The sequence below is a fragment of the Desmodus rotundus genome, chromosome 1 (assembly GCF_022682495.2).
Source record: "Desmodus rotundus isolate HL8 chromosome 1, HLdesRot8A.1, whole genome shotgun sequence".
Taxonomy (NCBI): Eukaryota; Metazoa; Chordata; class Mammalia; order Chiroptera; family Phyllostomidae; genus Desmodus; species Desmodus rotundus.
In genome coordinates, this window is record NC_071387.1 from 137,527,739 (window position 1) to 137,541,706 (window position 13,968).

Below are 13,968 nucleotides of genomic sequence, written 5' to 3' on the forward strand. Positions count from 1 at the left end.
ACTATAGGCCACAAACCCTGATGAACATAGATATAAAAATCCTCAACAAAATATGAGCAGCAAATCAAAGTTAGCAGTGCATTAAAAAGATGATACACCATGATCAAGTGTTCCCGGGATTCAAGGCTGGTTCAATATTCACAAAGCGATTAATGAGACAAGCTACATAAGCAAAAAAAAAAAAAAATTGTATGATCATAAACAATTGCAGAAAAAACATTTGACTGAAATCCGGCATCCATTTATTATAAAAACTTTCAACAGAGTGGAGATTCAGGGAACATACCTCAACAAAGTAAAGGCCATGTATAACAGGCAACATCATACAAAAACAGTAAATAGCTAGGAACAAGACAACGATGCCTACAGTCACCACTTTTATTCAACGTATTGGAAGTCCTAGCCACATTAGTCAGACCAGAGAAAGAAAGAAAAAGGGCATTGAAGTTGGAAAGGAAGAAGTAAAACTGTCGTTACTGGTAGATAACATGATATATAAAGAGAACCTTAAAGATTCCACAAAGAACTATTAGAAGTAATAAATTATGTCATAAAATAACAGGTTACAAAATTAACATTCAGAAAGCATCTGAATTCTTATACAATAACAAACTATCAGAAAGAGCTATTAAGAAAACAATTTCATTTGTATCTTATCAAAAAGACTGAAATATGTAGGGAGAAATTTAAGTGAGAGGGCAAAAGACTTATACTCAGAAAATTACAAGATATTGAAGAAAATACAAATAAAGGGAAATTACACCATTCTATGTATAAAAAAATTAACATCATTAAAATGTCCATACAATCTAAAGCAATCAACAGATTCAATGCAATTCCTATCAAAATACAAATGATATTTTCATACAGCTAGAGGAAATAATCTAAAATCATATGAAACCACAAAAGAACTCAAATAGCCAAAGCAATAGTGAAAAAGAACAAAGATGGAGGTATCATGCTATGTGACATCAAATTCTACTACAAAACTATAGTAATCAAAACAGTAGGGTACTGGTATAAAAACTAACAAATAGATCAACGGAACAGAATAGAAAGCCTAGAAAAAAACCCATCACTATATGGCCCATTAATCTTTGACAATGGAGGCAAGATATACAATGGAGTAAAAACCATCTCTTCAATAAATGGTGTTGGAAAAACTGAACAGATCCATACAAAAAATAAAATAAAATAAAATAAAAGTAGGACACATTCTTATACCATATACGAGAATAAACCCAAATGAATTAAAGGCATAAATAAAACCTGAAGCCATAAAATTCCTAGAAGAAAACATAGGCAATAAACTTTTTGAAATTGCTCTTAGTAATATCTTTCAACATATCTCCTTAGCAAGGGAAATAAAAACTGAAATAAACAAATGGGATTACATCAAACCAAAGAGATTTTTCACAGTGAAGGCAATCATCAACAAAAGAAAAAGACAACCTACTGAAAGAAGATATTTCTCCATGATACATCAATAAAGATTTAATATCCAAAACATTAAGAAGCTCATACAACTTAATACCAGAGGAAAAAATAGTCCAAACAATCCTGAGTGGACATTTGTCAAAAAAGGACATACAGATGGCCAATAGACATAAAAAAGGATGCTTCACATCACTAATCATTAGGGAGATGCAAAACAGAACCACAATGAGATATCACCTCACACCTGTCAGAAAGCCTATCATCATAGAAGACCAAACAACAAGTGTTAGCGAGGGTGTGGAGAAAGAGCAATACTTATGCACTGTGGTGAGACGGCAAACTGGTGCAGCCATTATGGAAAACAGTTTGGAGATTCCTGAAAAAATTAAAAATAGAACTATCATATGATGCAGAAATTTACTTTTGGGTATTTATCCAAAAAAATATCCAAAACACTAACTGGAAAGGGCATATTGACCCTTGTGTTCACTGCAGCATTATTTACTATATCCAAGATACAGAAGCAACCGCAGTGTCTATAAACAGACAATGGATAATAAAGATGTGGCACGTGTATACAATGGAATATTACTCAACTATAAAAAAAGAATGCAATCCTGTCATTTACAACAACATGAACAGACCTAGAGGGGATAACACTAAGTGAGTGAGTCAGGCAGAGAGAGTCAAATATTAAATGATTTCACTGATACATGGACTCTAAATATTCAAAACAAACAAAGAAACAGAAACAAACTCATAGGCCAAGAAAGCAAATTGGTGGTTGCCAGATGGGAAGAGTGCGTGAAAAAGGTGAAGGGATTAAGATGTACAAATTGGCAGTTATTAAAATAGTGTCGGGGATGTAAAGCGCCGCATAGAGAATACAGTCAATAATGTATGTGTGGTGTCAAATGGGTAATAGGGTTCTCAGGTCCATCACTTCAAAGGTATATAAATGTCTAATCACTATATTGTATACCTGATAACAGTGTCATCTGTAAATGAAAAAAACTAAAAGGAAAATGAGGAAGCAAAAAGAGTGAAAAACATTATTAAAGCTCTCTTTTGATTAGTTTCTTCTACAAAAATAATAATGGCATATGCAATATAAAATTATTATATCACATAATATATGTCATAAACTTTATAAGATGCATATCTTAATAATTAAAACAATATCAAAGAATTTATCTTGACTTTAACACCTTTCTCTATTAAAAATTATATTTGGCCTGTATTAAATATATTTGTTATGTTTAATTCTTTTTTATTTGAGCCACTAATTTAATCTGTACAGAATTATAAAACATTTTCAGAGCTCATGAGAACACTTTCTTTTTCCAACATACTAAATGCAGGTCTTTTCCTATCCATTCTCCCTCATCGTTGAATTTACAAACTTTGGAATTAAATTTTATTCTCCATCCCAGACTTCTTATATTCTGTCCAACTTTTATAACATTCTGATGTCCTGAACTTCCTAGCTATTCTATTAATCCTTCTCTCTCTCCCCCTCATATCACACTTTCCCTTAAAATCTAAATTCAATATATCTTAAACTAATCTCATTTATTTTCAACAGCAAACTAGTTCTTTGTTTTGGCATCAGTTTTTCTATTGGAGAAATATGAAAACCTTGATGCCAGAAAATTTTAAATGTATGTTCAATGGATGGCTTCAAGGAGCATCAACAAAATAAATGACTGAAACCTGTAAGAAACAACGTTGGCAAGAAGACACTGGAATGTCTTCTCAGTAATCTCTGGAACAAGGCAAGGATATCCATATTGGCAATCTTTAGTAGGCATTGTACTAAAGGTCCCAGGTAGATGAAAATGTTTTTAAATAAATAAATTAAAGTCATCTGTATGACAAAGATGCAAGTAAGTTTATTTTTGTTTTGTTTTTTTTTCATTATCAAGTGCCATGATTCTGTATGTGGAAAATCCTAAGGGAACAAAATGTCTGAAACAAAAAATAAGTTTAATGAACTCACAGGATACAAAATTAATATTCAAAATGTATTTATCTGTATATACTAACAGCAAAAAATCTGAAAATTAGAAAACAGTTCTATTTAAATAGCATCAGAAAAAAACAAACTACTTTAGAATGAATTTTACAAAAGAAGAATAAAACGTACACACTGAAAATTCAAAACCTCATGAAGAGAATTAAAGACCTAAACAAATGCAGGCGTTTCCTGTTCATTGATTGGAAGAGTCAACACTGTCACAATGGCAATTACCACCAAGTTGATCCGTATGTTCAATGAAATCTCTAGCAAAACCTCAGCAGGCATATCTGTAGAAATTATAAAGTTTATCCGAAAGTTTATATGGAAAAGCAAAGAAACCAGAATATCCAAAACACATTTTAAAAGAAACACATTTAGTGGATTATAGTATTTGACTTCAACTTATATTAAAGCCACAGTAATGAAGAAAATGTGTATAATCAGGGGATACAAATTAATAGACTAGAATTGGGAGTCCACAAACAAACCCTTACTTAAAGTTCATTTATTTTCTATGGCAACAAAAATGCAAATAAACTTTAGTGGAGACAGGTTATCCTTTTGTAAATGGAGCTGGAGCAATTGTATATCTACATGCAAAAAAGAAAAACAAAGAGGAGGAGGAGGAGGAAAACAACTACACCATACAGGAAACTTAACTCAAAATGGATCATAAATCCAGAAATGTTACTTGTAGGAATCTATCGAAGAGAAATTTTTTCAACATTTACAAAAAGACATGTGTGCAAATGATCACCATAACATTAATTATTTGTAAGAGTCCAAACTGGAAACAATCTAAATGTCTAAGTGATGATTTGGAGGGAATAAAAGAATATATCCATAAAATTGAATAATATTCAACAATTAAAAGTAAAGAAACACCAACACACGCTATAACACAGGTGAACCTCAAAAACGTTATTGTAAGTGAAAGAATTGAGAGACATAAAAGGCATATAATATGTATTTTATGAAATATTTAGAAAAGGCAACTTTATAGAAACAAAGTAGAGGAGTGATTTTTTAAAGACTGAGGATGGGAGTGGGATTAACTGTAAACAGATACAAGGTCATTATCAGGATAAGTGAAATGCAAAGAGTAACAAACCATATGAAAGTGCTTACTGGCATGTGAATCCTTTAGTGTTAATTTACTAAAATTAGTGAAATATGCACATATAGTAGTTGAATTTTATGATATGTAAATTAAACAGCTCAATAAAGATGTAAAATAACAGAATGTTAAAAATACTAGATTACTTCACCAACTATTGTATTGATTAGCAAAGTAAATAAACCAATTTAAGGTAAATATTAGGAAATTATTAAAGTCAAAAAAGATTTGTTAATTCTGGCCTTTCTGACTGGTGTGAAGTGGTGTGTTATTATGATTTTAATTTATATCTGTCTAATGGCTAGTGACGCTGAGCATACCTTCATGTGTCTATGCACCCTCTGTATGTGTCTTCCTTGGAGAAGTGTATGTCCTCTGCCCATTTTTTAATTGGATTGTTTGTCTTCCTGGTGTTGAGTCATATGAGTTCTTATATATTTTGAAGATCAGTCAGAATGGCCGTCATTAACAAATCAACAAAAAAAACAAGTGCTGGTGAGGATGTGGGGAAAGGGAACCCTAGTGCACTGTTGGGGGGAATGCAGACTGGTGCAGCCACTGTGGAAAACAGTATGGAATTTTCTCAGAAAACTAAAAATGGAACTGCCTTTTGACCCAGCAATTCCGCTGCTGGGATTATACTCTAAGAATCATGAAACACTAATTCAAAAGAATCTATGCAACCCAATGTTCATAGCAGCATTATTTACAATTTGCCAAGTGCTGGAAACAGCCTAAGTACCCATCAGTAAATGAGTGGATCAAAAAACTATGGTACATTTACACAATGGAATACTATGCAGCAGAAAGAAAGAAGGAGCTCCTACCCTTTGAGACAGCATGGATGGAAATAGCATTATGCTAAGTGAAACAAACCAGGCAGTAAAAGATAAATACCATATGATCTCACCTATAAGTGAAATCTAATCAACAAAACAAACAAATAAGCAAAACAGAACCTGAGACATGGAAATAAGGAATAAAGTTACAGTGATCAGAGGGAAGGGGCAAGGGGGAAAACAGGGGAAAGAAAGGGAAGGGTCTAGAAAAGGAACATGTATAAAGGACCCATGGTAATGAACAACAGGGTGGGGATTGACTAATAGCAGGGGAGGGGTGGACGGGGCAGGGGAGAGCAATGGGGGGAAATTGGGACAACTATAACTGAACAATAAAAAAAAGTCAAAAAAGAGAAAAAAGTTTCTCAATTCACTGAAATAACAAAATTCTAAACAAAATTTACACTTGTATTCATTCTGAGGTTTAGAAATTGTGTATTAAAATTTTTAAGAAAAGGCAAACAGTGCTTAGGTTACATAAAAATAAAAATAAACCTCCCAATCAATGATAAATTAAAGATGTTACTGTTTGTAAGTCAAGTTAACAACTTGATGAATTCCTTGAGCATCTGCAAATTTCCCCTTTTTCTAGAGAGAGATATACTTTGTGTTTTAAAATGCCATTGAATTTTAACTTCCTTTTTTCTATAAATACAACAGGTAAAAATATAGAAATGCCAAAAAATATTTTCTTAATATAAAAGCAAACCATGATGTTGTAGGGAGGATGTGGGTATAGGTGGAAAAGGGTGTAGGGGAGATGATAAATGGTAATGGAAAAAAAATTTTAAATGAAATAAAAGTTTTATTCTACCACTTAATGAGGGGAGGTTAAAAGATACAGCACACTTCAATTTCATACTACTCTAGAAATCTCTAATAGACTATGAAGATTATAGCTAGATGCATGATCACCTACCTCTATTTCCACCAATACTTTGCTGTGAGTGCCCAGAGCAGAGCTTAATTAGTTCTCTGTTTCAAGGGATTCCTTTTTGCCCACTACACACTCTATTTTTTACAGCTATACTAAAACCCCAACCCAATAAGACATGGAAAAGGAAATAGAGGACAAAAAGGGGTTAGACCAAGTATTGGTTCATCCCCATTACCTTGAGAATGGGGTTCAGTTGGCTGTAGAAAAACCTAGATAGGTTAAAGAGAAATACTAGTAGATTCTGAAAATATCTGTAGAGAATTGAGAAACTTGCAGACTTATTTCTGAATCTTTATATCCAGCCTAGCACCAGAATATAATGAAATTTAGAAATACCTGATAAGAGTCGTTAACATGAATAGAATATTTTAAAAAATTTAATAGTAGAACAAAACACTCTGTAACGTTTTTGAAAAGTTTTTCTCTATGGAAGAGAAACTAGATAGTAGCTGCAGGAGAAATCGAGACAGATCCCTCTTTTGCTGATGACCTCATGGTTTTCTCTTTCAAGTCATTATCCTCTAAGCTCAACAAATTCCTTCCCCAAGAAAGTATTTATTTTTAATGGTTAAATACTCCTATCTTTCCAAGTTGCCTATTTTTCTCTCTCTTCGCTGTTAATTTTTCTGGTTTCCTTTACTACCTCTCTCTCTCCTTCCTGAAATTGTATTAGCTATATTATCAACTTTCATGGTAAACTTTTACTAAATACGATATTCTGAAATAAGACTCATTTATGGGTTGTCATAACTCATTAGAAAAAAATTTCTGAGGAGATAACATAATTGTATGTTCCTCCTATTTTGCACTACAAGGTGCATGGGAAAGGACAGAATGGGGTCAAGACTGGGTCTTCTCCAGAGTTCCAGAAAGTTCACAGGCAATGTGTATTACCCTGTAGAACTGGAAGTAAAGAATCAGACTGGAAGTTACTTTACATTTTTTTCCCCTAACCTGTAGTCAAATATGCCTGGCATTTTCTCTCTTACCCTAATATTAATTTTTAGCTATGTCTCCATTCCTTTTGACATTAAACAGTTCTCTTTCTTTAACCAGATATTCTTAAAAGAATATCCAATATCTTTTGTTCTTCTCATGATATACATGTCACAAAAACCTGAGTTCAAAAGATGTCATACTCTAAAATTTGTTTTTATGAAGTAGAACTTCAGTTTGTAGCCTCTGAACTGGAATCATGAATCTATTGATTTCATTAAATTCACAAACTGAAATAAACCATACTATGAAACACGCTATTAAAATGTCTGAAAAAAAAAATAAATCACTTTAATAGTTGCAAAAATACATCAAAAGTCTCCAATTTAATAAAGATGACATGGTGTACTGCCTTTAGAACTAGTGGCAGTTCTATACATTCTTTTATTAGGCATATCAAAAGAAATATATTTGCCTCAAATTTCACTGGAGTCATGTGATAAGTCTCTTTGTTATTAAAAATTTCAGGACAAAATATCTATGCTTTGTCAAAAAAAAAGGATTGAATACTCTAATGTATCAAATGATCTGCAATATGATGTAATCTAGATACCTTCATGGAAATGTATGTGTCTGATAGAAATTTGAAGAGTTACATAGATAAATAATAGATGAAACTATGCTGTAAATAACAAACTTATAAATATCCAAAAGAAGAAAAGAAAACCTGAAGAGCAGTGTAGAATTTAATTATTTTCTTTTCTTTAGAGTAGCCCGTCAACAATGATATTACAAAGAAAAGAAGATTCTAACTCATCAGAACTAACACAAACCGACCAACACACCATTGTCTAACCCGTGCCCCATGTACAGTTTTTACATACTACTGCAAAATGTCCATCTTAATAGCTATTTCCCCCAGTCTAAAATCCCACCGAGGATTATACATTAAATATAGATGTCATTTTTCTTTAGTCTGCTTTATTTAAAACGGTTTAATCTTTTTTTAATGACCTTAGTAGTTTTAAAAGTACAAATTATTGTATTGAATGTTCCTCAATTTGGGCTTGCATAATACTTCTTCTTGTTCAGAGTCTGGTTATGCATGTTGGCAGAAATTCAGAGGAATGCTGTTGCATCTTTGCCAGTGCACAATATCAGGAGACATGTAGGCTTGTTGGTTTGTCCCCAGATTGGTGGTCCCCCTCTATCTCATCACCATAAAGTTACTACTTTCCCCCTTATAATGAATATGGAACTGGTGAGAGATAGTATGCAATTGTACATACATCCTGTCCATTAAATATTCACCCACTAATTATAGTGTCAAGATTATTCTTGCTTGAATTAATTATTGTATTGACAGTTGTCAAGTGGTGAATTTTATCTTTTTGGCATGATGTAGCTTTGTTCTAGGAAAGAACTATTATTACACTTTATTTCTACATTTCTTACTTTTCACAGGTGCTACCAGGAGGCAAATTCTGCAACCAGCAATGCCATCATTATTGTGGTGTCAACACTATAGAGTTCAACTTCTGGCACGTGATGGCTGATTTAACTGTTCTGTAACTTTGGATAAACTTTCTAAGCTTCAGTCTTCCTTTCAAATTGGAAATTATGTTAACTATACAGTCTTATGTGATAAAGTAGTGCACATAAAATATTTAACATTACCATACCTGCCGGGTAGAAACCATCACGAAGGGATGTTCGTGTATATCCTGGAGGGTTGCACCAATGGCTTCTAACATGGGAAGACAACTAAGAGAACCAGATTCAAGGGGGTGATTAGAGTCCTATACTTTTCTCAAAAAGGCCCGTTGTCATTATGAGACAAGATTGTGAATTTTGGCCAATACTGGGCTGGACAAAAGGTCTGTTTATTTTTTTTACATAAAATAAGACATTTTTCGTTCTAATAACGTTATTGATTTGGATATTTTGAGTATGTTGGCTACCTCTCTCATGGCATAACACTGATTGTTCTCAATTCATGTTTTGATTTGATCACTATAAATTTCACCTGGTCTACCTGACTGTGGAGCATCGTCCAGCAAGAAATCTGCAGCATGAAACTTTGCAAACCACTTCTGACATGTTTGATTAGTCACAGCATCTTCTCCATACACTGCACAAATCTTTTTTTGTGTGTTTCAGTTGTGTTCTAACCTTTCTTGAAAAAATAAAATATAATATGCCAAAAATGTTGCTTATGTTCTTCCATCTTCAATATTAAAATGGCCACACAAAAATTCACCAATTTTGGTAAGTTTTTTTAAAATGCACATTGATATGACAGCTGTCACAATACAATCTAAGAACATTGTTTCAAATGAATTTCAAGACAACTAAGCACTACTACAACCATCTTATTTTTAAAAAATGAATATTTTGGTCAACCCAATGCCAAAACCCAACACAGTGGGCAGGAATCATGTACACGTAAAGTGCCCAATCTCGTGTACTGACTCAAGCACATAATAGCTTTGCGGTACCGGTCAACTTACCCACACTCTCTAGGTGTCAGCTGTCTCATCTAAAACACGTGTGTGAGGTGGTTAGCATGCACTTTCCATGCATGCTGTGACTGCACAATCAATACTTTGGTACTAATATCTGTAATATATCTGAAGACTCTTTTCCTAAAGTCTCTTCAACAACAAAGTTTAACAAGTTTTTAATGTTTTATTCTCCAGTGTGATTTTATTTCGTCTTCAGGTTGGCACTTTTTTCAGTAAAATAAATGTAATTTTATAGTCATAAAATAAATAGTATTTTAGGCAAACACTTTTGCTGCCACCTTTTACCTTTTAGTGACACATTTATTTCACTTTCTGCAATTATTTTCAAGGACAATATCTCTTTAGTCTACAAAGCTACCAATATTTTTGTGTGTTCCAGAAGAACTGATGCTTTTGTTTAAGTTAAAATACGTGTTGTTATCAGTAATGCTATTAAGTCTACAAATGATAGCGACTTGCATTGATATAAAACCAGCTATGAATCAGTAAAAGATGTTTGCATATTTGCAGCAATTCTGGGACATCGGTGAATTTTTAATAGCTCTTTCCTTCTTTCATATAACAGGAAGGGAGACAAGATTATTGCTGATGTGGAATTGAAAGCTGATGAAGCAAATACAAAGCTTAATATTGATGGAAATATTTCAAACCATTTCCTGAGGAAAAGGTCTAAACCCAATTAAGAAAATTACACATTGCCATTTTAAAACGAAGTAGTAAATATAAAAAGCAATTTGCAAAAAAATAAAAGTTGCTCAGGTAATTTAAAAGTAAATGTTTGTGTTCATGCAGAAAATTAAGTATTATGCTTTACTTTCTTACCATGAACTATAAAACCTACTTGAAATGATTTTCTACTTGAAATTTATGGAATTTCAAATCATTAGATAAACCCAACATACAATAATTTACTATTATTATCAATACTTTATATTTTCTATGAATTATTATCACGACTCAGTTTGTTCTGGGGATGAACAATAATATGAAAAATATCTAAGTATGTTATAATCATTTATTATTGAAAAAGAAATACCACACAAAAGTAGCATCAGAACATTAGCTCAAAAGCCTAATCCTTTATAATTACTTAAGCCATATTTTTTTCTGTTTTTAAATAGCCATAAATTCTGGGGGGAGGGGTGGGAAGAGTGCTTCCTTGAGACCTACATGGTGTTGCATTTTCATGGTCTTGTTACTGGTCGAGAAGAATGCAGGCTGAAATAAAATAATATTGAACAGTTCATTGTAGTAAGGTCTATTATATCCATAACTAAACCACTCATGACTTCTCAGCTACATCTCCAATATTTTTACATTTTAATAGCATTAAAGCCAGTTAAAATGATTTCAGTATTTATTAAAGTATTCCTTTATTTATTTAATCATTCATTCATTCTTTCCTTATTGACTGAATCCATATTGAGAGTGGTATTTCCTAATCATTTTTGGCATGCAATAGTTAACAATTCTCCTGTTATTATCTAACTTTCTTAAATATCTATCTTAAACATCTAGCCTGTTATACTTTCTCGTGCTCCCAAATGCTTGTACCAACAGCTAGCGCACACAGAGTTGTGAATTATTTTGAATCCATCTCCATTCTATATTTCAAAATTCCCTATGCTCCATCAGTGTCCTTTCATTTTATTTTTCTCTGCCTTGGATCCTTTTCTTCACATTATGATTGGGGGTAAAAATGGACTACTCACCATGAATTGAATAGGACTCCCCAAGCTACCTGTTTCTGATATTGTCACTCAACTTTGCATCCCACAAGTCAAGGGTTGCCCAACTCTGTCCCTAGCCTGCTCCCAGGAGGCTGAGCTGGCTGAGGTCACATGGCTACCCTGCAGGTTCATGCTAATAGACTTAAGTCTGAACATTAAATCAAAGGTTCACATTCAAACTATATTTTAACATATATCTAAAAGTGTAAATAGTTGATTAGTATGTTATTTTCTGTACTTTGAAAGATTTATAAGAAATTCAATAACCGGTACTCAATATTTTATGTCATGTATTTAGCAATTTATGTCTTGGTGAAATAAACATGGGAAAATGAACTGCTACTGGACAATGCAGGTTGATAAAGAAATAAAAGCATGATATATTAAGTTTTTAAAAGAAAATTATAAGTAACAGTGAAGAAAGAGTTGGTATCTCCAAAAAGGAGAAATGGATTGAAGAAAGTTTATTTCAGGAAAGAAAGAGAATGCTGTAATTTAGGTTGAGATAATAGATATCTACCTAACCTCATGATCTTTTAAAAATTATGTGTCTAAAAAGGCCTGGAAGCTCCAGACGTCACCCTTCCCACCACTAGTTCTCCGACAAGACTCCCAGAGCATTCAAATGGGGGCCTCTAATACTGTCTTCAATCACCAGAGCTAACAGATACAGATAGTATACAGCAATATTAAAATGTGCTATTAAAAATAATATACACATTATTTTTAATAAAATATAAACATACATGAAACCATTTATTAGCTATAACAAAAAAGTAGACAAGCACTAGGTGTAAAGAAATGAAAAAAGCAAATATCAAACCATCAATATTAAAGGTGTCATAAATTCAAGCAAAACATAAAATTCTTCACATGGTATGAATTTCTCAAGGGTTCTATAAATTACAACTTTTATAGAATTGACATATTATGTCTGACTATTTCAGGAACCAAAAAATATGAGTCAACCGATGGTGGGCATCTACTTAAATATTATGTCTTAGATTTATGTTCTCTGAGGTTAATAAAATCCTAGTTGTAAACATTTTTCTATTTAGTTAATATCTACTAACTGACATAAACTTATTTTGGTAATCCCTTCACAATACACATAAGTTAAATCATTATGCTATATACCTTAAACTTATACAGTGCTAAATGTCAATTATATCTTAATAAAACTGGAAAAAAATCCTAGTAGTGAAGCAGATGCCTAGAAAAAAATGCATTTCAAAAAAACTTGGAGCTTCATGGATCTGAGCCCTCACCCACAGAATGCTCAGTCTCCACTTAAGTTGGCCCCACTTATTCCCAAGACCCATTGTCCAACATTGCTGACCCATTCATCAGCCTTTAGTGAGATTTCTAGTTCCTCAGAATCCAGCCTCTCCCTTGGTGCACACCAGCAGGCATGACGTGCTCTCCATACTCTAAGGCTTTGCTCAGTTCCTTCCCAACATAGACTAAATAAACACCCTTCTGCAAACACAGACACCCTAATGGGAGCACACCTGTGTGCTAAGTGAAATGGGATGAGGCCCAGGATAACTAGCGGTAGGAGTGGTTATGAGGAACTCCCTGAATAGGGAATAGGCCGAAGGGCAAAGCGACCAAGTACAATTGTCTCATATCTTGATGGCTCATTTCTGCTTCAACACTTTCATATCTGTCTTACATAAGTTGCCCAATTGTTCTACATTTTAGAACCTTACCTCTGAACACAATAGGTTTATTGTGTGGCTTGTATGTCAAGTTGAATAGTTAACAATTCTCCTGTTATTATCTAACTTTTAATTATTTCTCTAACAACTTACCAGAAAATTTAATACAGTAGTTTCCCCTTATCTATGGTTTCAGTTTCTGAGGTTTCAGTTACCTGTGGTCAACCAAGGACCGAAAATATTTAATGGAGGTAACAGGATTAAGAAAATAACTCTCATAGATAGGATGTGGTGATTACCAGAGGGAAAGAGGATGGTGGTGGGAGTCAGGACAAGGTAAAGGGGGATAAATAGTGATGGAAGGTGGTGACTTGGGGTGGTGAACACACAATACAATGTACAGATGATATGTCATACAGCTATACCGCTGAAATCTATATAATTATATTAACCAATGTCATCCCAGTAAATTCAATAAAAAATAAAACAAATCATATCATTTAAATTATTCTGTTCTAACTAGTATAGTGAATTCCCACACTGTCCTATGCCACTCTGCATGGGATATGAAATCATTCCTTTTTCCAGTGTCTCCACAGTGTATGCACTACCCATCAATCAGTCACTTAGTAGCCGTCTTAGTTATCAGATCTACTGCCAGGGTATCTCAGCGCTTGTGTTCAAGCACCCCTTACTTTACTTAACGCCGGCCCCAAAGCACAGGGAGTAGTGATGCTGGCAATTTGGATACACCAAAGAGAAGCTA